Source organism: Callospermophilus lateralis (genome assembly GCF_048772815.1).
Source record: "Callospermophilus lateralis isolate mCalLat2 chromosome 11 unlocalized genomic scaffold, mCalLat2.hap1 SUPER_11_unloc_1, whole genome shotgun sequence".
In the NCBI taxonomy this organism is placed as follows: Eukaryota; Metazoa; Chordata; class Mammalia; order Rodentia; family Sciuridae; genus Callospermophilus; species Callospermophilus lateralis.
The window spans coordinates 335,211-359,877 of record NW_027510153.1 but is presented as its reverse complement, the minus strand read 5'-3'; the positions used below and the strand labels follow the sequence as shown (position 1 = coordinate 359,877).

At 44.6% G+C, this 24,667-nt stretch overlaps 1 pseudogene; it reads left to right on the top strand.

The window, feature by feature from the left end:
- Window positions 1–770: 770 nt before the first annotated feature.
- Window positions 771–23,102, top strand: LOC143385929 (E3 ubiquitin-protein ligase TRIM35-like; annotated as a pseudogene).
- The last annotated feature ends 1,565 nt before the right edge of the window (window positions 23,103–24,667 follow it).

Here is a 24,667-nt window from a genome sequence, read left to right as displayed (position 1 = left end):
TTGCAAGCAGTTAACTTGATACAGTTTCATGAATGCTGGTAGGAAATATGAGTCCACTGGGTCAGAGACAAAGGACAATTCATAACAGCAGTAAGTGTAGTCAGCATTGTTACTGGGCCAATTTCCTGAGCTTCAATTCCCACAAGTCTTTGTGATGAGGGCCCCAGTAGGTTGCATTATAGAAGAGAAATTACCAAATTTAGGAAACTGGAATCTATAATGGGGACTAGTTCTGCCAGAACTTTATCTGGAGGAGAAATTATTTCTGCCTTCCAAAGTTATTCACCACAGAAACATCCTTGGAAAATTGAGACAGTGCCTCTGCTCTCAAGACATACAGGCGCACAACACCAAGAGTCATTTCTCAGCAGAAACCAGGAATAGAAGCACCGCATGTGAACAGTATCCTACATGTTAAAGCTGCAAAATAATCACACTGATGCAGGAAAGGGGAATCAGAGGGGCTCAGTCCCGCAAACCTTGCAGGAATTCAGCTTGGATTCTAGTTCAAAGAAGTCTTTTATTTCCTTGCTTTAATGGAGACCTGCCTGATGTCAGGAGCACGCTCCACCCTTACCTGACTTTCAGCCTCACATTTCATAGGGACGAGATAGGCTACAGTCATTTTCCTCACAAGCAAACACATCCTGAAACACTAGATTCATTCAACCCCGGGACAAGAACCGTGTCTTCTGTCTTCTCAGAGGTCTTCCCACCACCCGCTTTCCTCACCTGTTTCCTCCAGGCCAGAAGACTGGCAAAAAGAAGTGATGGACGATGGCTTGAGTGACAAGCCTTTACGAAGGCACCGCCACTCTAAGCGCGAGCCCACGGAAGCTGCTTTAAGACCCAGCCACGACTTGGGAACCAAGTCAGGATCCTGGGTGTCTCCCATGTCGCGGGCCAGAGGTTTCCAGGACTCAGTTAAGGAAGGGGTTCCTAGACTTCATTTCCCACTTCAATAAGGACGCAGGAGTCCAGAGACACCAGGGCCCGCAGTGCGGCTGGGGGAGGTGCCCATAGGCAGAGGGCGGCTACAGCCAGCTCTGCAGCGCTCTTCCCGCCTTCATGCGCAAACAGGAAGTGGGGCAGAACCAGGCAAGCACTCCATTCCCGATTGGCCAGCACCGCCGCCGCTCAGCGCTGCAAGAGGAAGGGGTCGGGGCACTGCCTACCGCCCCACAGTCAGCTGCTTAGCGGTTTGGGAGGGACGCAAGCCAAAGTTACTGGTGACGGAGCCCGCCGCGTCCCCCGGGCCTTACGGCTCATTCAAAGAGGAGCTGCTCTGTGCCGTCTGCTGCGACCCCTTTGAAACCGCTGTTGACCGGTGACGAGTTCTTGCTTCCCCAATGTTGAAGAATAACACCAGAAAGCACACACCGAGGCAAGTTCAGAGTAGAAATTAGAAATTTATTAAAGGACAGCAGAAAAGACTTCTCCCGGAGGAAGAAGGGGACCCAAGAGGTGGAATCCGTGGAAGGGCTGTTCTTTCCCCTTTTTATAGTTCTTTCAGTGATGGAATGTAGTTTGGAGGCCTACAGGTGGGCTTAATTATCACCTTTTGGGATGGGCTATCTCCAAGTCTGTTGGGGCTGTTTTCTGAGCTCCATTAACATTTCTTTGAGGTGGACTTTGGCCTTGGGCCTTTTCAGGACTTCATTAACATTCCATGAGTTGTCCTGCGTTTTCCCTGAGTCATTCCCAGCATGGCCTCCATTTTAGGTTTCACTCGATATTAGACCCGATTTACCTAACTACACTGACTACCTAACTTTAAATCTGGCTTCATTCCCCCCTCTAATTTGGGAACTCCTTACTGCTGTAAGGAAGGGGGGCGAAGAAAATCTCTCTGGCTTCTTCAGGCTGAAAAGGGACGGTGTGGGGCAAGCAGTTTGGAGTCCCCCTTTAAAAATCAGGTCTATCGAGTGGGTCCATGATAGAAGTCTGATTGAGAAGTAATAGGCTGGAGGGCCATTTGAGTGATGGGTGGTCTATGGGTGGTCTATAAGAGAAACAAGAATTCATTAGTACTGGAACCAGATTGATGCAGCAATAAATCCCATAGCACAGGAATATGCCAATGAGTATGATGGCAAAGACAAAGACTAACAATGTTTTCCACCAGGAAGTACCAAGTACCAGGAGCCAAGATATTGTTTCCATGACAAAGTGGGTGAGGACATGGCTTCTATCTGAGCATGTAATTCTTTAAGGATATTTGTCACATTGCCAGAATTGTCAGGGATGTAAACACAACATTTAACTTTTAGGGTTACAGATGTACAGTTTAATAACTTAATGTCATCTGACTTGCAAAATCCTTTTACTAGTATGACTTCTGTGTCTAATAGAGAAATCTTTAATTCTGAAACTTAGGACTGGATAACCATACTAGCAAATAAAGGCCTTGAACTAAAAACTACTCTGGCAGTTCCTTTTGATAGTTATCAGGCATTCCTGTCTGAGAATCTCTTTTGAAGCCTCCAGTTTACTTATTTATGGAAGCTACATTTAACTATTATTTTATTTAAAAATGCCCAGGAATAGCTGTGTTTTGGCTTTGTCTGTCTTTGCTAAGTGTTTAAGATGAAGCAAGTCAAACTGACTTTTGTTTCTATCTATTGTTAACAGTCAGCTGAGTTTCCTTGGGAGTCCTCGGGAACTTACAGCAGCTTCTCAGATCTGCTAGTGCCATTTGCGCTAGGATGGGTCCAGGCCTTGCTTGACCATGTGGCTTCCCTCGGAAGCATCAGGCATGTCTCCCTTTTCTGATGACCCTCCTCTTCACAGCAAATGCACTGATTGGCTTTCTGTCCTCCACTGGTCTCATTAATCTCCCTGATCGGGAGGTTATGTGGCCTAGAGTTGCAAAGCTCTTTGGAAAAGTCCCCTATCCCCTGACTCAGACTGACTCAGAGGGCAAGAGCCAAATTTTTAATTTTAAAACTTAATCTTAAACATCCAGCAAGTAAGTTTTAACAGCCTTATATTAAGAGCACTGGGCTTTAATGTCTATCTCTCTATCCTGTAGGTGATAACTCCTTATCTTACAGATTGTGAGTTCTTAAATCAGTACCTCTGCAAAACATTAACAGGCAATCTTTAAGCCATTTTGAAAACTACAAAACAAAATTAACTAGGGTAAAAACATATTTAGTTCATGTAATAGCTACCTTGAAGTTTGGCAGAGTTATACATTATAATCCCCTCTTTGAGATCCTAGTAATCTTGACAAAAACTAACCTTTGGACACAACTTTAAATGTACTGAAATCTGGCCTACTTCTTTCATAGTCACTTTCACATGCATAGAGCCTTATCTCAAGTAAGGTGGGGCTCTTCATAGATCTTAAATACTATAGTTCTGAAACTGATCTTTGCTTTTTAAACATCATTTTACAAAGCCTACATAAATTGTTGTGAACTTGAGCAAACATAACATAATATCACATCTAAAACATGAATTAAAGAAAGGCTGAAAGCTTCTAACCTTTTGTAGAAAAGTAGCAAAGTACTTTTGTGTTTTACAATAAAACCTTTACATAGATTAAGCTCTCATTAACTTAAAAATACATTTGTTGTATCTCAGTGTAAAAAGGTAACATAGAACTGTACATATCTTATTGATAACAAGCCCAATTATAGAACACAAATGATTTAATTATATCTCCAACATGTCTTTCTTTTAAGCCTAAAATTACCATACAACTTTAGAACACAGGTTGATATAATGCTCTTTGTAAAGCTTCTACCTAACAGACTTGTATACCTGGAAGATGTGAACATATTAATAGCACCAATTACATTGATGTTTTTATATTAACCAAGTTTAGCTTTTAAAGAGATAACATAGCACAATTCTCTAAAACAATATCACTTGTTTAACCAGCTGTTTAATTTCTTTAAGATTACTTGCTCAAAAACTTACACTTATAAGCAACTTACACAGACCTTCTTATATCATTTACTTAAACCCTCTTAATTACTTAATCATATAGACTCTTATCCAGAAACACATTTTCCCTCTATGAAATCCATACCTAGAACCTTCTAGTTTCTCTTTTTTTTATCTGTTAACCTCCTTCTGTTCACATTTTGAAACAATACTTGTAAATTTTGAATTTAATCAGATTATTTTATAGACATCAACATTTTGTTAGGTTTTATTTTTGAACACCTAGAAAAACTTATAAGCTTAATTTTAAAGACATCTTTACTTTCATCTGTTTACCTAATTTAAATTGAGCCATTTGAATCACGTGAATCAAAGATATTTGGATCCATTTTTAAAATTTTTCATGAGCGCTCCTCATCTGTCAATTGTTATATCACTGCATGATATATGAACATACATACACACATACAGACATACTGACATACAACACGTAACACAAGTGTAACACAACACAATAGTAAAGGCCTTGTTGCTTTCTCAGGTGATATCTCATTGCAATGTTTAAAAACTCCATAGTTGATCAAAAATAGAACTTATCAGAAAAACCTTAACTTGACTGCAGGATCAAAATCATGAGCTCAAAAAAAAAAAAAAATACAGAATCTAAGAAAAAAGCAAAAGTCCTAGAAAAAATTGACCGGCCTGTAATTACTCTTTGGTTTAATCTAGTTTGAGTTCCCATAAAAAGACACTTTTACCCTTTTTTTTTCCTTGGGTCTCAGATCTGTCTCCTACTGAGTGCTCCAGGCTTCTTCTATTTGCATATCAGCTTAAGTCCTGGCTGAGGTCTGGGAAAACTGGAATTCTGAGCACAAACCTCATGCCTAAGGCATTTTAACCATAAGTCACAATTTCCAGGTTTGGATGTTGAAAATTATGATACAAGTTTAAGATGCAATTTATAAAATTTCATACCTTTACATTTTCCTACACTAGAAAAACTTGCTCACACAAAACTGAAAATAGAATCTTGCTTAATATAAAGCTACCATCAGAAGAGATCCCTTCAGGATCATTAAGCCACTTCCTTTGTTCTGAAGTTCCTAAAGTAGTATTAAGTTTCATTAAATCACCTGGAGAAAATCTTAAGAGAACCACACACTACCATGTATATCCAAAATTAAGCTTTTAAAAATTTCCAAGACTGTTGCTATTCAATGTTATTTTAATAAGCCAGACCAACGTCCCAATCCAACATTTTCTTTTCCTGAATCTTACACACTACAGGGAACACATACCAAATCATAATTTACTATCCTTGCCCAAATTAATGCACTGGTACACCTAGTGAAATCTTTTCAGGCTACCCAGTTCAAAATTGATGAAAAAATAAGACTGAATGATTGGGAGTTACTTGCCAACTTGGAAGTAGAGTTCTTTTAATTTTCTATCCTAAGTATCTAAGTTCTCTGGCATGAATTATCTGAAATCAAACTAAACAATTACCTAACCCTAACTTTTAACTGCAAGATTGTGCAATGCTTCAAACTCATTTAGATACCAGATGTTACAATGAAACATCATCTTTTAGACACACATTTAGCCTAGATTATCCCAAAGAAACAATCAGCCAACTAGATAAGAAAATATCTCTCCAGGTTTTGAACTTCCATTTAATTATGACTCCTATCAGTGGCACCATAGATTTCCCCATGAGTGGACCAGATGTTTTCACATAGGGGCAACTATAAAATTAAGGGCCTCAGTGTGACTGACTTTACTGCATTCAGGTGGAGTAATCCTTGCAGTGCAGGGAAAGAATGAGGAATTTCCCCAGAGCGAAGATGGCTCTGGCAGCTGCTGAGAAATCCTCAGTTTCCCCTTTACTTATAGGATTAGCTCCTTTGGATAGACCCAATCCCAGGCAATCTGGCATATCTCCTAACTTTTCCAGTAGAGTCAGTTTTTATCTGGCTTAGGTCTTGAAGGGGGAAGAGGGTATGTACTTTGATCGGCTCAAATTTCTCTCTTGATTGCAGATATCATAGCTAAGTCTACTTTACACTGTTGGCATAATTTAGGATCTTCCCTTAGAGCAATGAAAATCTGAACATACAGCACCTCACACCATTTCCTTTTTGTAAATTTTATCAAACTGTCCCAATTTTTCAATACGCAGGCTAGTGGTGCACCTGGCGTATTGGAGAGAGAGAAGCTCCCGTCTGAGTGAGAAGAAAACAGGACTCAGGCGCCCATGCTGCGCCAGAGAAAACTGTTCTCATTAGGGACGTCTCCCTAGGTTTGAGCTTCCTAAACGGTCCAGAAAACCCGTCTCTCACCTTGCTTTGCCAAGGGGTTTCTGGTCCCCTTTAGCAAAGTGCTAGGGTCTCAGTTTGCCCTGTGCCAGAGACCCTGGGAGGATTCAGACTTAAGGGCATTACTGTATCCTCCTGGCCACTAAAAACCCATTGGAAAAGAGAAACATGTTCTCTTTTGTTGCCTTTGCTCTGTAGACTAGCAGATTACCTGAGGAGTTGATTCTAAAAATGCCTCTCTAGCAGCTTAAAGAGAACACAGCCCATTTTAAACATTGGGCGGTAAAACAGACTATTGAAAGTTACCTATGCACCTTAGGGAACCTGGGCAGATTTTACTAATTATCTCATGCCTTTCTCAGTCTCAACCCGAATTGCTAACATTTCTGACCTGCAAAGGAAGGGGAGCATCCAGGAGGGATTGGATGCGGGGTTTGGAGTGTTGCGTAGCCCATACGGAGGCAAATGTGATTGGGGCTTTCCCTCAGTGCCATTCATCTACCGATCACCCTAGATACCCCTTAGGGCTGTCGGGAGGAGGCTCAAGAGAAAGGAACCTTAGGAATCGTCTGAGAGTAGCCCAGACCGGAATTCCGCAGTTGTTCCAAACTCCTTCCCCCACCTCCACGCATCCGAGGCAGATCGGGATTCGGGACACCGTGTACTCACGCCAATTGCTCTCCGGGCCCAGACAGAAAAGTTGGAAGCGGCTTTGGCAGAACCCAACATGCCTGCTCTGTATTGAACAGGTGATTAAGAGCTGCCTAGGCCGAGAAACCTCTCACCCGAGTCTTGAAGAGTGGCGGCTGCACTAGTTGCGTTTAAGTAGCCGTCAGGTGCCCACGTTACCCTCCAGAGAGAAAGAGAGAGAAAGATGCACCTCAAACAGACATGGGGTGCGTGCACTTACCTCGGTGTAGAATCTCGGTATGGGACCTCCAATATGAAACCGCTGTTGACCGGTGACGAGTTCTTGCTTCCCCAATGTTGAAGAATAACACCAGAAAGCACACACCGAGGCAAGGTCAGAGTAGAAATTAGAAATTTATTAAAGGACAGCAGAAAAGACTTCTCCCGGAGGAAGAAGGGGACCCAAGAGGTGGAATCCGTGGAAGGGCTGTTCTTTCCCCTTTTTATAGTTCTTTCAGTGATGGAATGTAGGTTGGAGGCCTACAGGTGGGCTTAATTATCACCTTTTGGGATGGGCTATCTCCAAGTCTGTTGGGGCTGTTTTCTGAGCTCCATTAACATTTCTTTGAGGTGGACATTGGCCTAGGGCCTTTTCAGGACTTCATTAACATTCCATGAGTTGTCCTGCGTTTTCCCTGAGTCATTCCCAGCATGGCCTCCATTTTAGATTTCACTCGATATTAGACCCGATTTACCTAACTACACTGACTACCTAACTTTAAATCTGGCTTCACCTTCCGCCATGCGGTGACACTGCACTGTGGTCACAACTTCTGCCGTGGGTGCGTGAGCATCTAAGGGAAGTGCAAATAGCGCCCACATACCCGGTGTGCGAGGACTGGTCGTCGCCCGCAGACCTGCGCACCAACCACACCCTGAACAAACTGGTGGAGAAGCTGGTGCGCAGGGAGGCCAAGGACGCGGGCTGGACAGGCTCCTCATCCTTGCTCCTCTGCCGCTTGCACCGCGGCCAGTTGAGTCTCTTCTGCCTGGAGAACAAGGAGCTGCTCTGCTGCTCATGCCAGACCGACCCCCGCCACCACTGGGGACATCGCGTGCAGCCAGTGAAGGACACTGCCCACGATTTTCGGGTAAGAGTGGCGGTGAGCGCCCAGTGATCCGGCGCACACGTGGTGGCCGGGGCTGTACTGCATCCCTGCACCTGGGCTCCGCCCTCCAGCCTGCTAGCGCTGCACTTGCTCAGGCCTCCAGGGCTCCCCGCTCCAGCTCCGGGGGCTTCCTTAAGACTCCCACCGCGAATGTGGTTATCTATTGGTCTGCCTTCTTCAAGGCTGGCCCAGGATGGGTCAAAGTGCAAACAGGAAGTGGGATACAGGGTCAGCGACCTTCCCAGACAGCCCTGCCCCTTTCTGAATGGCCTGGCCCAGCCAGCAGAGGTGGCCAGGTCCCTGTGAGCGGCACCAGTGTGGGTAGCCCACAAACCCTCAGTTTAGAAGTGGGGGAGGAGCCCAGGACCTGGCAAGGGATGTAGAGCCTTAAGGTTTCCGCAGCTCAGTCACCGTCCTCAGCTGATCCCAAAGTTTGTGTAACTGCCAGGAGAGGCCCTTGGCTCAGGCCCACTGGTTGGTTCTCTATCATTCTTTTAGCATCTTAATGCGTAGAGTTCCAATAGGTATAAACCAGGGAACTACTTACAGGGTAAAAGTAATGTGGAGAAGTCTTTGTTATAGAAAGGAAAAAGTAATTAGGAAATAAGGGTTAACCTAGCTAAGAATTTTTCAGAAATATTTAGACTTTAGCCGTTAGAAACACATTCGTTTTTCAGCTCGTTTGTCTGTGAATGAATGAGTCACACCCTACATCACCTATATATATGTAAAAAAATAAAAGTAAAATTCTGGAAATGTCCATTGTACTTTGGAAGAAGTTACACAATGTGAAAACACTAAAATTTGGAGCTGGGGATGTGGCTCAGTTGTAGAGCTTTTGCCTGGTGTGTATGAGGTCCTGGGTCCCATCCCCAGCACTCAAAAAGGAAAGAAGCACTAAATTTATTTTATCACCTACTAATGCATGTATCAGACCAACAGTTTGAAGAACACTGGTTAGCTGGCAGGAAGCTGACTGTGCCCAGAAGGAGGTACTCCACACACCCCCTCTCCTTTCTTTGCAGTGCCTTTATTAAGAAATAATTTTAAGTTTGTTATAATTCCACACACATTTTGGCATAGACAAGTAAAAGAGAACTCAGGAGTGCCATCATTATGCATGTTTGATTGAGTAACCCTGTGACTCCTATGCACTCCCACTAGCAGAAGTGATGGATACTGATTTGAGACAGCTGAAGAAAGTGCTGGACTCACTGGGAATTGGGGTCTAGATAGCGGGACCATGAGTCAAGGTGTAACTAATTCTCATGGGGCTGGCAGAGCTGCAGATCAGGAGATGGGCAGGAGTCAAGGCCAGGAACACTCACAGACCCTCCCCAGTTTGGAGCCAAGCCCCAAGCCAGGATTCAAGAGCAGTGAGCCTGGGGCCAGGAAGCATGAGGGTCCATGACAGCTTTCTTAATTAGCAGATGCCTTGCCCTGCTAGTCCTAGAAGAGCTGCAGGAGATGAGATAGAGAATTCTCACCCTCAAGGAGCTTCCAGGAGAGACCTGAGGGCTGTGGAGGTATTAGCCAGGGGAAGGAATGAGGGGGGGGGTATATGGCAGAGACAGTAGTGTCTGGAAGGGTCTGGAAGTGAGGAAACCTGACTTTCCAGGCACCTAGAGAATTTCAGTGGTTACAACAGGATGGAGATGCAGATGGAGCCTTGTGTCAGGCCAGTGGGTCCTCAGGGTGATGCCTGAGAGGCAGGGAATAGTCTAGTCCAGGGCCGCCTGAAGCAGGGAGGGACTCATTCATTTACCAGACAAACATGAGCTGAGGGCCTCCTGTGTGCCAAAACCTGTTCTGGGTGCCCAGGTCCCTGAGATAGCCTCTTATCTTATAAAATTTATGTTTTAGAGGAGGAAGTCAGGAGTTAGTAGACAAGACATGGTTCTGCATGGTTGGACATGCGTGGTGGTTCTGGGGGGAGTAGTGTGGGATCCCCCCTCCCATCCCATTGCCATGTGAGGAGGAGCTAGGTCAAAAGTACTGTTGGCTGTGGGGAGCCCTGTGGGATTCTCAGACGGGAGGTTGTGATTAGATAGTGTGTTTTAGAAAAAAGATCACTTTGGCCACCATCTAAGGATGAAGCAAAACTACAAATCATGTGGGTGGATACTTGTAGAGAACTTACTATATGTTAAATTCTCTTAAGCATGTGCATGTTAGCAAATGTAATGCTCACAAATGTTCAACAAGGCTGGGTGTGTTAGTTTTCTTTCATTGACACAGTAAACTGGCACAAACACAGTGGTTTAAAACAGCACAAGTTGATTGTAGTTCTAGAGGTCAGAAGGCCCAAATTCAAGCTGTCTGCACAGCTGCATTCTTTTTGGAGGTTTCAGGGGAGAACATGTTTTCTTGTCTTCTCCATCTTTAAGGAGCATGACTCTGACTTCTGCTTTAGTTGTCTTATTGCCTTCCTTGGCTGACTACCACCTCTCTCATAAGGCCTTCGTGATTACAGTGGACCCACTCAAATTATCCAGAGGAATCTCCCCATATCAAGATCCTTAATTCCATCATCTGCAGAATCCCTTTTGCCATAACATTTACGGTTGTATTGATTAGAACTTTTGCTTTGCAGGGTTGTGGGGCATTTCAGCTTGCTGTAATTAGTAGCGTTATCCCGATCTTACAGTGTAATGAGGTACAGTATAAAGACAGTCTCAGTTTAAGTAACTGCCAAAGTCACAGAACTCGTAGCTAGACTTCTCCTGGGCCTAGTTTGGTCTATGCTCTGGTCATTGGCTTTGAGAGAGCCTTCTCTCAGTGCTGCTTGTGCTCTGATCCCAGAGCTGTGGGCAGCCAACTGTGTTTGGATAATCAGGCATCTGGGTGGCTGTTGATCATTGTCAGTGTGCAGAAAGCAGGTAGGTTGAACATCTGCAATGTGCTGGGCACAATGTGTCCAGCAGAATACAGTCCAGTCCTAGAGACCCTGCCTGGGTGAAGTTGACAGGCACAGTTGAATACTCTCACTAACAATTGAAGTTTCAGTGAAGGATGGGACACTCTAAGAGGAAGGACTACTTTTTTTGTCTGTTGAGGCATAGTAAGGAGCCTCTGAACAACTGATTTCACAAGACCTGAAGGCCCAGAGGAGTAAAGGAAGGCCAGTAGCAGTAATGGGGGCATAGGGTGGGGCCTGCAGTGACCAAAGGACATTCTACATGAGGAATGAAGAAGTTTGGGACAGATCCCACAGGGCATCCAAGGGCATGTTAAAGAGCTTGCCTGGTGTCCTCAGCACAGGGAGATATGACCAGAAAGACTTAGGAGATTTTGGAATATAATGGAAATGTTTAAACAGAGCTCTAGAAAGAACACAAGTGCTTGTGGGACCTTAGGAAGTCCTGGAGTGCAGTGTTTCTCAAAGCTGAACAAAGTGCTTGCTCTTCTTAAAGGAAAAAAGTGTTCCAATAATGTGGCTTAAATATGTTACCACGTAGGTGCACACAAACACAAAACATATAAATTGCTCTTGCCTATATCACAGATATGCAATAAACCAAAGGAAGTTGCCAGATTAAGTCCAAGCAAAATTGGGATCTGTACAATTCCAGTTAAAATATTAATTACAAGATTTTATTTTGCTGAAACTAAATCTCTACTCTTGGCAGAGATCCTTTTGTTTGATTCTCTTTACTGTGTCCCAAGTGCTGGCTTGATTCAGGAGTCAAAGCTTCCCTGTTTGAAGAACTCAGAAACTCAAACTCAGTTGATGCACATGGTTGGCCTGCTTACAGCACCCATACACCCTCTACATGCTGAGTGTATTGCTCTTCCCTCATTAGGCCAAGACCATGACACTCATACAGACTAGTGCCTGGTAATCATTAACACATTTACACATTCTAGTGCTAATGTTGTAGGAACCAAGAGCATGTGTCACACTGTGTATGACGTGACTCAGGATGGGCTTATCTTGGTGGGGTTTTTTTGGTTCGTCATTCAATGAAAATACTATCTCAGAATACTCTTAGACTACTTGCAAATCCACAAAATACTCAGACACAGACCCTTCCAGGGGACTGTGAAGATAGTTACATTTACTAATGAGAAAATGGAAACTTGGGAAAATTCAGTCATGCACTTCTTGAAGCTTTGGGGTAAACATGATAAAATTCTTGGGTCAGAACTCAAGTTTAGTGTTTTCAATACCAGACACACTCCAAACTCCCTCGGAGGCCCAGGCCTCTATCTGCCTTGTCTGGACCCCTTTCTTATACATGCCTCTGGACTTTGACGTATGTCCTGAAGCCTTGGTCCCCTGCCTGGGGCTACCTTCTCAGAATCAGCCTGAGAAGTGTCAACTCAGGGGTTCCAGTTACTCTTAGCCACATTCAGAGGTCTCACCACCATGGTTTGCATGTGGTTCATCCTCTCCAAAAACAAAGGTTGACATTTAATCTCCATTGCAAGGTATTAAGAGGGTAGAAACTGAATGTGACTGGTGTTTAGAGGTGAAGCCTTTGAGTAGGATTAGATAGGAGTGTCAGAGCCCCCACCATCCTGGTGGCTTTATGAGAGGAGAAGAAACAGGATTCACATGCACTTCCTATTTCCCATTGCGTGGTGCCCTCACCCATACTGGAACTCAGCTATCCTGGAAGACTATCACCAGACATGGCCCTAAGTCTCAGCTCAGAACTCTGAGCCAGAATCAGCCTGTTTCCTAATAGCTTATCCTATGCTGTTGTATTACTGCAAACAGAAAATGGACTAAGACATTCCCCTTCTAGTTCTTTCTACCCTTTCCTAACTACTCACTACTTTCTGGGTCCTCAGCTTTCAATTCAAGCCTGGCAGATCCCTAGTTTCAATAGAGAATATTCATTGTCTCCTTGTTAAGCCTGTGCCCCCGGCAGAGAGGGAGTCTCAGTTGCCCACTGTGGCTCCTGAATGAAGAGGTCCCAGCAGTAGGTAGCATGGTAAACACCTATTGTGTGATGAGTCTGCATATCAAGGGGGAAGAAAGATCTGGAAAACAAATTGAAGTTGTATAAGGATGAGATCTAGATGAGGTTATCTTAACATTTATGCTGTACATTTAGAAACCTGGAACATCTGGTAGGAGAATTAAATTTCTTGGCTCACAGTGGCACTTATTGGTACTAAGAGCTAGACCTTGCAGCACGTACTTTGTGCCTGCCCGCTTCTCAGCCCTTGACATGCACTGATTTGTCAACCCATGAGCTCCATAGTGATATCCCTCTTATCGGGTAGGAAATTGGTATTAAGTAATTAGCACTGTCCCTGCTACATGTAGGTGTTCCATAAATGTTGATGGTAATTTACCAGTACTATTATTAGAATCATTATTATTTTTATTAGAATTTTTAATCTAATATTAGTAATATTAGATTATTATTTTTAGAATATTTACTATTTTTCCAAAAGAAAATATATGAAAAGGTTTCTCACAATGTAGATGAAAAGGTAGCAATCCAACGTAAAATTTACAGTGTTCTTCAGGGAGTCCAGAAAGTTCAGAAGCAATAATTAAAATTTAAAAAAACAAAAACTACTGAAGAGGTAAATATTTGAATTTGACAATTAAAGTCTGTCACATGATCTAAGCAATATGAGAATGTCAGGAGAAGGAGGGGTCTGGAGGGAAATGTGTAGAGAAGGCCTTATGGGAAATAACTTCATTTGATAGAAAATGAGGGGGTCAGACCCCCTAAGATTAGTGACTTCAGACCAGTACAGTCTGGAACATTTCAAAGGGAGCCTGTGGTCCCTCCCCCTGTCTTATCCCCACAGCTCAGGGACACAGCTCAGCCTGGACCAGTCCCTGGCTGAGCAGGATGCCTTTCTGTGCTGTATTATGGCAGCTTGAGAGACAACAGGCCCCTCTACCTCCTCAGCCCTGTTCCCAGTACCAGGCATAGGACAAGGGAGCTGGGCTACAGGACATCTGAGGGTTCTTAGCATTATAAAGAAATGATTTGAGATCAGGACTAACATTCAGCTGTGCCCCAGGGGATTGGCATGGACCAGGTTCAGTAAATGCTGTTTTCATGCTCTTATCAAAGTGGAATTCCAGTTATAAATGTGGTGTTCGTCCTCCCTGTCTGACCTCCAGTCCTAACTTGCCTCCCTGCCTCCTTCTCATTCCCCACATCAGGCCAAGTGTAGAAACATGGAGTGCACGCTTCAGGAGAAAGCCAAGGCCTTCTGGGCCATGTGACGCTCCTACAAGGCCATCGCCAAGCACAATCAGGTGAGTGCTTGGGAGAAGCAGGGGAGGGTTGGCCTTGGCTTTGTTGATGCCACCCGTGGGCTAGCTGTGGACTTGGAAGTCTCATACAGCCTTGTTCTCAGCTGCTGACTGGGCTACACTGCCTCACTGAAGACCTGGGCATGGCACACCAGCAGCATAGGCATGACTTAAGAAGCCACCTGTGCCATTGCACTGTCATTTAATAATAACCTTAGTGTGTGTTGCATTTCGCCATTCACTCAGTGCAAGCCCCTGTGATTCCTGTGATTCTGGGTTTCCTTTCAGTGCCCATGTCCATTCCACCACAGCCCTGTTCCCTGTCTCTGAACCATACATGTCCATCGAACTCCACCTGCATTGTTGTGCCTCCTTCCTGGCTGCTCCCTGCTTCTGTTCTTGGTTTTCTGTTCTTTGTTCTGTTCTTTCCACTCTCCAAGCACTCTAGTGGTCTTTTGGAAAAGCACATCGCTGTGTCATTCCTCTGCTTAAAATCGCCTAGTGTAGTTCCATGTCCCAGACTGCGGTCTCGACTCCTTCCCATGGCCAAGGCTGTTGTCTGCCCCTTGCCTGCCCCAAGTTCATCTTCTGTTCTGTGGCTTGGTGCTCTGTGCTTCTGCCACTTCTGTGGCCTTCTCTGTCCCTTAAATGAGCTAAAGCTGTTCCCCTGGCCCTATAGTCAAAGATGCCGTTAAAATTTCAGTTTATACGTTCCTTAGGAAGCTTTCCCTGCTGCTACCCAGACTAGCCCTTCTCTTTTACCCGGCTTCAGGTCTCCCTCATTTTCTTCAAGACACTTCATTACCTTGTTATTTTCTAGTTTGTCCCCTCTCATCAAAATACAAGGAAAGTGAGCACATTCCCAATGTCTGGAAGTTCTGGGAACCTGCAGGGGACCAGTAATGAGGTTGCGGCTGGTTCCATGGCTAGATATTAGGAGGCTTTCCTGAGCCCAGTCCTTGGCCACTCAGGCACTGTAGGGACTTCAGGGGAGTGCCCAGCAGCCCAAACCAGGTGTGTCAGCTGTGGCTGAGATGAGTGCAGCTGAGTGGTAATTACTAGAAGCAGTCATCTCTCAGAAGGTGACAGACCAGAGCCAGGGTCTGCAAGACAGTCAGAAACCAGCCTGTCCCAAGCTGGAGGAGCAGAGAAGGAGTCGAGGCTGTGAAATACAGAGTACAGGGCAGTAAGCTGCAGGCTGACCTTGGAAATCCAATCCTGTGTTTACAGGCAGATCCCTCGGCCCCCACCAAACTCATGCACTCACCTGTAGAAAGAAATTCCCTCTTTCTAGGATTTTTGTGAAACTTTGATATAAGATAATGCATCTGAGTTCCCATAGAGAGAGGCCATTCAATGTTTGTGATGTATTGGAGACCAAGAAACTGAGTTGACAGAGTGGCACCATTTGATCATCTTAGGTCAGAGCCATGAGTACAGACCAAGTTTCCAGTCCACAAATGAGATTGCAGCCTGCTGTTGCTAGAGGACACCATTTGTGGTGTTCTTCTGGTGCTGTCATGGAGTCATTAGGCTTCATTTCTGCCCTGTAACCAATGTCGTCATGGCCAAAGCTGTTTGGCTGGCTTTGTGTGTAAAAAAAATAATAAAGGGAGACACAGAGACGAGGTGCGGAGTCAGGGAAGGTGTCCAAGTGGCCACGTTTATTTATACCAATAGGTTATGTTTGGTTATTAGTACCATAACTACATTATTGTTTAGAGTATCAGTAAGGTTGCTTATTCTGCAAGTAAATTTTACAGTTATAGTATGCAATGTAGGAGCTTTGTGCAGTTCTCAAGAAAGTCCATTGTCTAAAGTTACTGTTAGGCAGACAGCTTCAGGAGCAGCAGAGCTTGGTGAAACATTGTAGTTATCTAGCAAATAAGTTCCTTTATTCCTAGGAACTATGTGCCTGCAATCAAGGTCGAGGTTTGATGAGCCTCTAACACAGAGGCTTCTCAGGGCGTTACCATACCAGCTAGACATTGCACATATATTAGCTATATTACTAGATCCTAAGAGACATTGCAGGGCATTCTAAAGGTGGGAAACAAGGTGCCTGTTACCCTCTCGTGAGTTTGCTCACCAGGGGAATGCTTCCCTGTACATTTCCATGATCAGAATACCTACATTTGTGGGTATGGGGCTGGACTAGGGGGAAGTGGGGTGCATCCATCTCTCCCTGCCAGGCAGCAGAGAGCTCTTAGGCTTCTTGTGGAGGCCAGGGTTCTTAAGGTGTTCAGGTTGAGGCCTCCAGAGTTCTAGCTGGATGGGTGCTTTTCCCATTAAATTCTCTGAATCCAAGTCACTGAGTATACATTCTGTTGTTTACCCCTTTACCATGAGGCTGTCCCTGCTGGTGTGACAGTTGATGGAGTTGCCTTGGCTCTTGCCGAGTTTTCCTCTTTGCTCCATCCTTTCTTGTCCTGTGTGAGAAGAATCAGTAGATTCCACTCTTCCTACGTGGTTCCTTCTCGTTTGGCCATCTTTTCACAGTACAGATTTCTTTTGTGAATGATGTGAATGCCAATTCATATTCTTTTTTTGTTCTTGGAATATTTGTCTTTTCTCCCATTGGATTTTTGGAGCGCTTTTGTATATTAAGACTAATACTAGTTTGTTGAATATATTGCAGACATTTTTTCCAGTTTGTCATTTCTTTTTCAATGAATTATTTTCAGAGTTTTTTTTTTTTGGGGGGGAGGGGGGTCATTTATACAGTAGTCATTTTGGAATTACATGCATGTATTTAACCCTGCTTATAAGGTCTTGACATTTAAAGCTTATCTTTAATATACATTCATTTATCTCATTGTTTGAATCTTTTTTGTTTCATATTATGCTAAGCAATTTCTTTCTTATTCTCAGGCAAGAAGTATTTCTTTGCTTTTTCTCTGAGTATTTTTATGGTTTGGGTCTCATTTTCTTAATATTTTTGTGGTTATGATTTGGAATGTGCACATTTTTATGATTGTTAAATACTTCCCACTGTTTTAGAAAAACTTTTGATCAGACATATTTAAGGGCAAAAGATTTGAAGGCAAACAAGTTTTAAAAATTGTTGCTATTTGAAATAATTCACTTCTGTCACACAGAGTTTTCCATGCTATTGAGAACCCAAATGAGATACAGACTGTTGTGTGTGAGGAGGTTACAGGAACTGGGTTATCATCAATAAGCAATGATTTCTTTTTCTTTTTTTTAAAGAGGGTCTCACTAAGCTGCTTAGGGCCTTGCTGAGTTGCTGAGGCTGATCTTGAACTTGAAACCCTCCTGCCTTATTGTTCCCAATCACTGGGATTGCAGGTGTGCACCACCGTACTTGACCAGTGATTTCTAAAAAATTATCAAAACAGCTGCTATGCTCTCCCATTTGAAATTTAAACTTATAAATTTGTGCTAGTCAAGTCTTGCATCAATGCTTCATCTCTAGGGTTCTACATAAGATTCTTTCTGAAAATCTGAAGGTCACCAGCTTGGGGACAGCAGAGGCTCCCCAGGTCTGAGTCACTGACTCCAGCTCTCTGCTGCAGGTGGAGGCAGCAGGACTGGAAGGCTGCATCTGGCAGGAGTTCCACAAGCTCCATGAGTTCCTGAGGGTGGAGGAGCAGGCTGTTCTGGACGCTCTGGCCCACGAGATCAAGCGGCTGCAGATGGAACTGAAGGAAGATGACGTCTCTTTTCTTATGGTGAGGGGCGTGGCCCCCACGTTCTGTGATGGGGCCGGATGTTCAGGGACTAGAGAACCTTGGTCATCAGGCCTGCCATGCCAGTCTTCCTGTGACCTCTTGGCTTTGGTTCTGAGGGATGGCATCCATGTGCTGCTTGTCAGAGGCCAGGGGCATGACAGGGGTGGCGTCTCCAGCCTCTTCTCTCCCCTGCTCTCCCCGTCTCTCTCTCTCGCTCCCCCTGTTCTCTTTGCTTTTGTGCCATCCTTGGTTTCTTCTCTCTCTACCCCTAGTAAACGTGATCTTTCAAAACCAGATTTTTTTATATTTAAATATGGCTTGTTGTCTCTTAAGAATGATTCCATTCTCACTTAAAAAAACAAATGCCTTGTTATGGTGGAATGATACTATTCTATTATATATTACATTTTATCTGTTCATCAATTTGTGATTATTTGGGTTGTTTTTACTTTTTGCTCTTGTAGGTAATAGGGCTACAAACATTCATTGAGTTTATTTTTTCTCACTTTGGTTGATTGCATCATTGGGCCCCCGCAGAGAAGTTTCTGTAACTTGAAGGCTGGTTTGTAAATCAGGATGATCAGGATGACACACTATCTTCTTCACCACTGACAGCTCACCTTCTGGATCGGGGGGCAAATACTGTGTTCCAGCAGTGTGTCCCATTCTGGGGGGAGGACTTTTGTGGGTTGACCACCTCATGTCAAGCCATGATATGCCTTGTCTCCAGAGGGCACTGATTACAGAATCACACAAAGATTTAAATCGTTTCTTTCTTTGACAATTCTGCTAAGGAAATTGTCATCCTGCCAATGATTTTGGTTTGTGATTTTGTTTTTCTAAATAACAGCTTTATTGAGATATAATTTATATATTTCACTGTGTAAATCACCCATTTTGTTGTTGTTGTTGTTGTTATTTAGTTTTTTAAAAGACAGGATCTCATTCTTGCTTTTGCTGGCTTCAAATTGTTGGGCTAGAGTGAGCTTCTTGCTTCCCGAGTAATTGGAACTACAGCCCCACACCACTCCACCCAGCTTTTCACTTATTTAAAACATACAGTTCAGTGATTTCAGCACTGTACAGTTGTGCAACCATCACGACAATCTGTATTTCAGATCATTTCATCCATCCCAAAAGAAGCTCCAAATCCTTCAGCTGTCACTCCCCTATTCCTCCTGTCCTGGTGCCTTTCAGCCACCAATCTCTCTTGTGTACCTAATTTGCCTATTTTAACATTTCACATAAATGGAGTCATATAATATGTACCTTTTGTGACTGGTTTCTTTCACTCAGCATATTTTGCAACTTCATCCATGTCTTAGCAACTAACAGTTCTTTCCTTGTTATGGTGGAATGATACTATTCTATTGTATATTACATTTTATCTGTTCATCAATTTGTGATTATTTGGATTGTTTTTACTTTTTGCTCTTGTAGGTAATAGGGCTATAAACAATCATATACCAGTGTTTTGGTTTGTTTTGTACTGGGGGTGGAACCCAGGGTGCTTTAACCACTGAGCTACATCCCTAGTTTTTTTTCAATCTTGAGACAGAGTCTGGATGACTTGCTTGAGGTTTAAGTTGCTGAGGCTGGCCTTGAACTTGTGATCCTGTCTCAGCCTCCCAAGTCACTGGGATGACAGGCACACACCACCACACCCAACTAATGTACCAGTTATATGTACATGTTTTCATTTCTCTTGGATGTTGCTAGCTTCTTTGGTAACTCTGACCCTTTGAAGAGCTGCCAGATTCTTTTGCAAGGCAAGTGCACTGTTTTATATTGCCATCAGTGGTGAATATTGATTCTACTTTCTCTACATCTTTCCCAACTCTCTCTCTCTCTCTCTCTCTCTCTCTCTCTCTCTCTCTCTCTCTCTCTCTCTCTGTGTGTGTGTGTGTGTGTGTGTGTGTGTGTGTGTATATATATATATATATATATATATATATATATATATATATATGTGTGTGTGTGTGTGTGTGTGTGTGTAAGTAGCCATCCCATTGAGTTTGAAGTGGTATCTCATTATTTTGATTTGCATTTCATGATGGCTAACAATATTTAGCATCTTTTCATGTGCTTATTGGTCATTTGTAGATCTTCTTTGGAGAAGTATCAATTCTACTTTTTTATCCATTTTTAATTATGTTGTTTCTTTGTAAGTTGTAAAAATTCTTTCTGTTCTAGGCACAAGTTCTTTCTCAGTTTTAGCTCTATATTTAGGCCTTTGATGTATTTTATGTCATTTTTTTAATATGGCATCAAGTTAGGGTCCACCTTTAACAATTTAATGTGTACTTTAATAATTTTTACAATTTGTTGGAAAGACCATTCCTCTCTTAAATGATTTTGCTGTCCTCATAGATAATTGACTGACAGTGAATGTGAGGGTTTACTTCTGGACTTTCAGTTCTGTTACTTCCATTGATCTCCCCGTCTGCCCACATGTTAGTCCTACACTCTCTTGACTATTGTTGCTCTATAATAAGCTGTGAAATTGGGGAGTGTGAGTCCTCCAACTTTACTCTTCTTTTTAAAGATTATTTGGCTCTTTGGGGTTCCTTGAATTTCCATATGAAATTTAGAATCAGTTTCTACAAAAAAAGTACCTGGGATTTTGAAAGGAATTCTGCTGAATACCTAGATCAGCTTGGGGAGAATGGACATCTTAACAATATTAAGTCTTCTGATCCATGAACATGGGGTGCATGGCTCCTCTTGAGGTCAGAAACTTACCATGCTTTCTCTGTGTCTGAGTCTGTGTCTTTTCTTTCAGAAACACAAGCACCAAAAGCGCCAGTAAGTTGAAAAGTCTGGTGGAGGGGAGGGGAAGAGCAGGTAGAAACACCAAAGGTGAAAAATCCAGTGGCTCCAGGGCCAGGCAGGTAATGCAGCCAGCTGGTAGGATCCACAGGGAGTGGTGGGGACAGCCAGATGGAGAGACCTTTCTTTGAGGCTTTCCAATTCTGACTGGCATGTAGCGTCTCCAACCACTGTGAGGGGAGGGAGAGCAGCATGCATCTGCTCATGCTTCTCAGTGGCCATCTAACATTTAGACATCTTTCTTGACCAGCCTCCTCCCTCTGAGAGCTTCAGGACAGGCCCTTGTCCTGCACACTCGTGTGCCTTGATGGCTTTGGGTTCTCTGGGATGAATAATTAAGAATTATGTCCCTGTCTGAGCCGTCCAAAGATAAAAGAGTGGGCTTTGGGAATTAGGGGAAGTAGTGAGTTCCCTGTCACCAGAGGTGCTCAAGCAAAGGACTGTGACCTCTTGGTTTTGTTGGAGTAGAGCACTGTTAAGGTCCCTTCCAATTTCTTACACATGCCACAAGCAGATGTGTAAGTGTGATTGCTGTGCACAAGGATGGCAGCCGTGTTGGAGAACCTCCTATTTCTATTTTTCCCAGCTGGAGTGGGATGAGCCGTCCTACTGAATCCTGAAGGGTGTGGCAGCTCAGTCAGTTCCTGGACCAATCAGGTTTGTCTTGGGGAAGGCGGCCAGGAAACCTAGGCCTGAGGCAAGGGAGCAAGGCCTGTTGCCCATTTCCAGTGAACCCTAGGTGCTTTGCCCCAACTTCACCCACCATGCCCAGTCCTCCCTCCACAGGCTTTTCTGCACGGTGGAGCTGGAGCCCATCCAGCCTGGCATGCTCATCAACCCCTGCCGGTACCTGGATTCCCTGCAGTACCGTGTGTGGAAGAAGATGATCAGTTCCATCAAATCTGGTAAGGGTTTCTGGGAGGTGTTCGTGCCCCGGGAAGGTACTCATGCTAGCACAGAGCTCCTGCCAAGCTCCACTCTGTCAGGCTCTAGCCATTCTCTCCACTGACCTCCAAGCAGGCCCTTCACCCTGGTCATCTCCCTCCTGCCTGATGGCTGCAGCCCCTCCTGGCAGACCACCTTCCTATACAGGCCCTGACCCTCTCTCCTCTTCAGAAAGAAAAATACTTCCTCTATTCAGAATTTTAACGTGTATAATGAAAGGCTTTCTCCATCCAAGGTCACCAAAGGACCACACACGGGGTGCTTTAAATGACAGAAACATATTCTCTCATGTTTGTGAAGGCTAGAAGCTCATGCTCAGGTGACAGCAGGGCTGTGGTCCTCTGAAACCTGTGGCAGGGGCCCTCTGTGTCTCTTCTAGCTTCTGGTGTTGGCTGGCAGGCCTGGCTGCCCTTGGCCTGCAGCTGCATCACCTCACCCTCTGCCCTCTGCCACATGGCTTTTCCCCTCATGTGTTGTCTCCATTCCCCTTTTTATTAAGGGCACAGTCAAGGTGGGTTCAAGTTCCACCCTGCTCCAGTCTGACTTCATCTTAACTGTATTTATAGTAATAAATACAGTTAAATATTTGTTACTATAACTATATTTATAGTAATGCCCATTTCCAAATAAAGGCACATTCTGGGCCACTGGGTGGGGGCTAGGATTTTCACATACATTTTGGCCATTACATTTGAACCCATGATTTCCATCAACCCAGGGCAACTAGAACTGAGGTGGTCATTTTGGGTCCCTGGGGACACCACCTGGTGTGGCAGGTGGGAGAGTATCTGGTTTGCTGACTGTCCCCCTTCTGCCCTCAGTGCCCTTCAGCTTCAAACCCAACACTGCAGCAGGCTGGCTCTCGGTGTCTGATGACCTCACCAGCGTCACCAACCATGGCTACCGCCTGCAGGTGGAAAACCAGAGCACTTCTCCTCAGCACCCTGCCTGCTGGGATCCTGCACTTTCTCTCAAGGCTCCCATGCTTGGGAGGTAGCCCTGGGTGACCTGCAGAGCTGGCAGGTGGGTGTGTTGTGGTTGTAGCCAGATACAGGTGCAGAAGGCCACTCACACAGCTGCCACCATGACACACCCTCTGGCTTCTGGTACGTGTGCCACACGCAGGGTGTGGAGGTGGACCACTGTGTGACCTCGGACCCGGCCACCTTGCCCCTGGTCCTGACCGTCCCGTGCTGCCTACGTGTGGAGCTGGAGTGCGAAGAGGGTGAGCTGTCCTTCTATGATGCTGAACATAACTGCCACCTATACACCTTCCATGCACGCTTCTGGGAGGTGCGGCCCTACTTTTACCTTGGGTGTGCGGGGTGATGGGCCTCCTGAGCCCTTGAGCATCTGCCCCTTGTGCATCACTATAAAGGAAGAGCTGGACGTCTGAACTGGCCCAGGCCTGCTGGATGCTGTGTCATGGGCCTGCTTTATTCCTACCTCTTCCTGAAGCCCATCCCCGGCCTTGGCACCTCTGCCCACTACCTTGTGAGGTGCCAGCATCCTCTGTCATTCTGTCTTGCCTTTTTCTGTGACTCTAGGCCCTATGCCTCTTTTTTATTTTTGGTCCCTTCTCTGTTCAGTTAAAAGCCATCCAGGAAGTATCTCACTGGGTCCAGGCTCTACCCAGGGTGTGAATTTTTAAGTCCTCATTTGAGAATTTTTGAAGAAAATGTTTACTTCTAGAACAGGCCTATTTTAAAATGTAGGTTTTATTATTTTACAGGTATGGTTAAACCAATTAATCAGGAGATGACTGCTGTTGGAAAGAGTCTGTCACTCATTTCCCAGCCATGCCACATGGAGCCACTCAAGAAAGCACTAGGGTCAGTCAAGATACAAAGGGAAAGAGGGGAAGGCGCTGGCAAAGCCTTTGTTGTGGTTTTCCTGGGAAGGAATGGGTGGAGCAGCATAGACCAGGTGGACGCTCCCCAGTCTTGAGTAGTTGCAGTGGGTTCTGGTGTGTGAGGACTGCTCCTCGTTTCTTGCATCTGCCTTAGGATGATTAGGACAGGAGATGTTGACTTGGCAGAGAGCCTGCTACAGGAATTGGTGTGATTCCATTGTCTAGGTTGGCTGGACTCACGAGACAGGCAGCCTTCATGTCTATTGGCTGTCTAGGGATTGGCTAGCTTAAGAGCTGCGGTCACTCCAGTGCCAGAACATCAGTAATTCAGCAAAGAAGCAAACAGTTAGTTCAGGGCTCAGCTTAGCTACTGCTTTATGTTACTAATTTAAAACTTGCACGGATCTTCCTGGAGGTCCTGTAAGGTAGAAGGCAAAGCTGCCTATCCGTATCCATCAACTCCAGTTTATCTGATTGTACATCAAGAGCTTATCTCCTGAACCAAGAGCTCCAGAGCACTTAACAAACTTAAAATCATGCTGTGCACCTGTTCCCTCGCTGGGACTCACCTTCCTCATCTGTACAATAGACAGTGGGACTAGAAGACCATGTCCTTCTATAATTCTGTGGGGTGAGTTCCTCTGGTGAAATTATGAGAAGGGAAGGGAAGAGGTGCCCCCTCCAGTTAGGAAGAAAGGAAGGGTGTGATCCGAGGGAGGCCTTCGGAAGACAGGTGCTGTGCAGTGGGAAGGAAGACAGTGTCCCTCGTCCTCACTGCCACGTGTCACTGACCTCAGTCGGCTTGCTCCCTGTGGGTTCCATCCTGTTTCTTCTCTCCACTGTAAACCTCCATCTTTCCTTTCTCATGACTGCAAATGCTTTCTAATTTCCAGCTCACTGTGTGTGTCCTGGGAACTGGCAACATGAAAGGAGATACTGTCCCGTGGCTACCGTGTTATAGTTAGGGGCTTGTTCCAGCCTGGATTACCCACTTTATAATAGCTGATGTTCTAAACATTAATTAGGAGTCCTGGTTATAAGTGTGTTGTGCACATTGGTTATGTAACTAGTGACGAGGGACCAAGTGTGACATGCCACTGGGGCCAGCT